We start from the raw sequence: 3,547 nt of genomic DNA, 5'->3' as shown, positions 1-3,547 counted from the left end.
AAAATATATTTCTATTGACAAAGTTATTTATTTATCTATAGGCACCACTCACTGGGCTTTATAGCTCATGTTTTCCATATTTTATATTTTACACCCCCCCCCAGGTAGTAGAAAGTGAGGAGTTCCAGGGTGCTGCTAAGGTCAAGGTCTGCCACACGCCACAATTACACTTCCGGAGGGTTTTACAGTTGTTGTTGTAAACTTTGTTGTTAAGTCTTTGAGTTGTATAAACGTTACATTGTTGTAATATAAGATGGGCCTACTTAATCAGTTGGTTGTTGAATTTTTTCATTGGTATCAGAGTTATTTCCGCAAGAGTTATTAGGCAGTAAGTGTCAACCAAAGGGTTGATAACTGCTGTCAGTCACGCCCTTTCCCAGGCGCAGAAGGTGGTCTGGGGCGGGGTGTGACACTAATCCACACGACTAAGTATGCAATACCCAAGAAATCTCACTAAGTATTGCAATGAAAGTAAAGATGCTAAGCAAAGAAGATGAATATGGAGTTGAAGGAAACAGAGAAGTGCATTGAAAACATATTGTATTAATTCCTTAATTAAAAATGTCATACAATACAATATAGAAAAAGAAAGGAAAAGAAATGACCGGTTGGAAGCAAAGATTTACTCCCAGCGGATGTGCGTCAAGGCTACTGGTGGTGCCATAGATGGGTGGAGGAGCTGACTCTTTCGAGATCTAGAACCGGTCGAAGGCTCCGGTCGTCACTCGGAATGGAGGAAGGAGATGAAGAACTCTCAGCCATCTTCTCACGTAGTTTGTCTGGATCACAGGGAAAATCCCCGTATGGAAGGATAATCTCTGGATGATTTGAAGTTATACTCATTGGCTTCTATTTATAGAACTTGGATCGCTGACAACATTAATTGGAATGCTCTGAGTTTGACATTCGGCGCGTTAGTCCTTTTTGAACCTCTGCCACTAACGACGTGGTAGGATAAATGTCAACAACAGCTTTGGATTTTCTCGAGGTAGATGCGTTGATGCATTAATTTCTCCTACCTTGCATTGATCCATTAATTTGCGTTGTCGCATAGCCGCAATCATTCAATGGCCGTATTCGCTTAATACCGCAACTCTACATGATGACCGCAATCGCTTGACGAGTGCAACTCCCATGCGATGAATGCATACGGCTGATTACCACAACATCCATGCATTGATCGATGCGTTTGCCTTTGCAATGGAGTGTTTCTTGGCATGCGGTCGTCTATGCGGTGGTCCAGTTTCCGTGTTTACGTTCATTTCCTGCATTACCTACAAAGATAGAACATTGAACGCATAATTAACGCAAAATAACGGGTTAGTTTAGATTCGACATGCTGATCGACGCAAGTTCATATTCTCGTTAATTCCTACCATGATCGATGCATATTCTACCTAACAACCTTCATAATTCTAAGTAAAAGGCCTAAGATGACATACATTTCTGCATGTCATCGCCAGGCAACTCAATAGGATTTATACTTGGATCTTGCTGAGAAAACTTGCATGCACAACGTATATTCTACTATCGCATTCTACACCATTATTTGATCGCATTAACCACGCATCAAGTTTTTGGCACCATTGCTGATGACTACGGCAATACATTGTGCTAACGGTAATTTTTTGATTTTCTTGGTAGACTCTCCTTTTCTGTGCACTGCTTTTCCTTAGGTAAGGGAAAAATCGGGCGTCGTATGAGCAAAGGAGAAAATCCTGAGCCCATCTACGACCCAGAGATCGAAAGAACGTTCCAAATAAGAAGAAGAATCAGCCGCCAACAAAAACAACAACAAGAGAAAGATCCAAACATGGCGGAAGAACCAAAAACTGGAGCACCAAATGTAAATGATATCATGGAAAATCCCATCCTATTGGCGAACGACCGCAATAGGCCCATCCGGGACTATGCATAACCCAACCTCTATGATTTCTCACCAGGAATCATGAGGTCAGCTCTTGACGGATCGAGGTTGGAAATTAAATCAGTGATGCTGTAGATGATCCAAACTGCCGGACAGTTTGGTGGTAGGCGTGGCGAGGATCCGCATGCCCACCTCTGGAGTTTCATGGAGATCTGCAATACGTTTGTGTTCCTAAACATCTCCACTGAGGAGGTTCGATTAACATTGTTCCCATTTTCGTTGTGTGACCAGGCACGAAAATGGGCTTATTCTCTCAAACCAAAGGAGATTACATCTTGGGAATAGGTAGTGGAGAAGTTCATGATGAAGTATTTCCCTCCGACAGAGAATGCCAGAAGGAGGAAGCTGATTACCAATTTTGAACAGGATATGGACGAATCGTTCAGTGATGCCTGGGCGAGGTTTAAGAGGTTGGTAAGAGATTGCCCGTATAACGGCTTACCAGATTGTTTACAAATGAAAATTTTCTACCACAGATTGAACCCTGCATCATAGACGGCTGCCAATGTGGCAGCAGCTGATGGTTTGCTCGACAAAATGTATGACGAGGTAAAAAATATACTTGATCGCATTTCAAAAAATCATGAGGACTGGAGAGAAAGCGATCAACGACTAAGAATTAAAGATAGTGACGCAAATAATGGGGCCATCGCATCCCTACAAACCCAAATGGACGTGATGATGAATCTAATACAAGGCATCACAATTAATAACACGGGAACACATAAAGGGCAAGTCAATGTAATCGCTCAAACAACCACGAGTTGTGTCACCTGTGGAGAGGCACACCCGATTGAAGAATGCCCAAGGAATCCGCAGTCAATATACTTCATAAAGAATAACCCTTTCTTCGATACGTACAACCCCAGGTGGAGAAACTATCCCAATTTCGTGTGGAAAAATCAACAACAAAGCTATCAACCTATGACGCAAAAGGAAGAGCCACCAGGATTTTTCCCGCGAACAAATGGTCAACTGCAAAATGAAGCTAGTAGTTCGCAAGCACTACAATCTTCATCTTTAAAGAGCTTGCTGAAGCAGTATATTGAGAAGAATGAATCAGTGCTTCAGAATCAAGTGACATTCATCCAAAATTTTGAAATTCAGATAGGACAGATTGCGGGCGAACTAAAAAATATACCGCAAGGAGCATTACCGAGCTCAACCGAGCTCCTTCACAACTTTGGGGGTACAGGAAAGGAACAGTGCCTAGCAGTCTCCTTGCTAAGCGAAAAAACGACAGTGAAAGTAGGGGATGAACCCATAATGACGAATTCGAATGAGGTGAAGACCAAGAACCCATTGACATATGATGTAGAAGAGCCTGAGAAGATGAACCCAGTAGTTGCACCCACCTACAAGCCTCTAGAACACGAGATAGAAGAAGTACAACTACCACCATTCCCGCAAAGATTTAAAAAGAAATAGAATGATGAAGAAAAGATCGCTGCAGTGGCAGTAACGCAAGGGTTACATACTATGGTCCCACAAAAAATGTGCAACCTAGGAAGCTTCACGATACCCTGCTTAATTGGAGGGATCTACATTGGTCAAGCACTATGCGATCTTAGGGCGAGTATAAACTTAATGTCGCTATCAATCTTCAAACGATTGAATATG

The 3,547-nt window shown here is 42.3% G+C and overlaps 1 non-coding gene across 1 annotated transcript; it reads right to left on the bottom strand.

Annotated features, from left to right (window-relative positions):
* Positions 1–2,260: 2,260 nt before the first annotated feature.
* On the bottom strand, positions 2,261–2,367 carry LOC150036384 (small nucleolar RNA R71). Its single transcript, XR_016529922.1, has one exon. It is a non-coding gene; the product is annotated as a small nucleolar RNA R71 (small nucleolar RNA).
* Between the last annotated feature and the right edge of the window lie 1,180 nt (positions 2,368–3,547).

Source organism: Benincasa hispida, chromosome 5 (assembly GCF_027475165.1).
Source record: "Benincasa hispida cultivar pf3 chromosome 5, pf3_genome.v1.1, whole genome shotgun sequence".
Lineage (NCBI taxonomy): Eukaryota > Viridiplantae > Streptophyta > Magnoliopsida > Cucurbitales > Cucurbitaceae > Benincasa > Benincasa hispida.
Note: the sequence above shows the minus strand (reverse complement) of the source record. Positions and strands in the feature narration are given on the sequence as shown.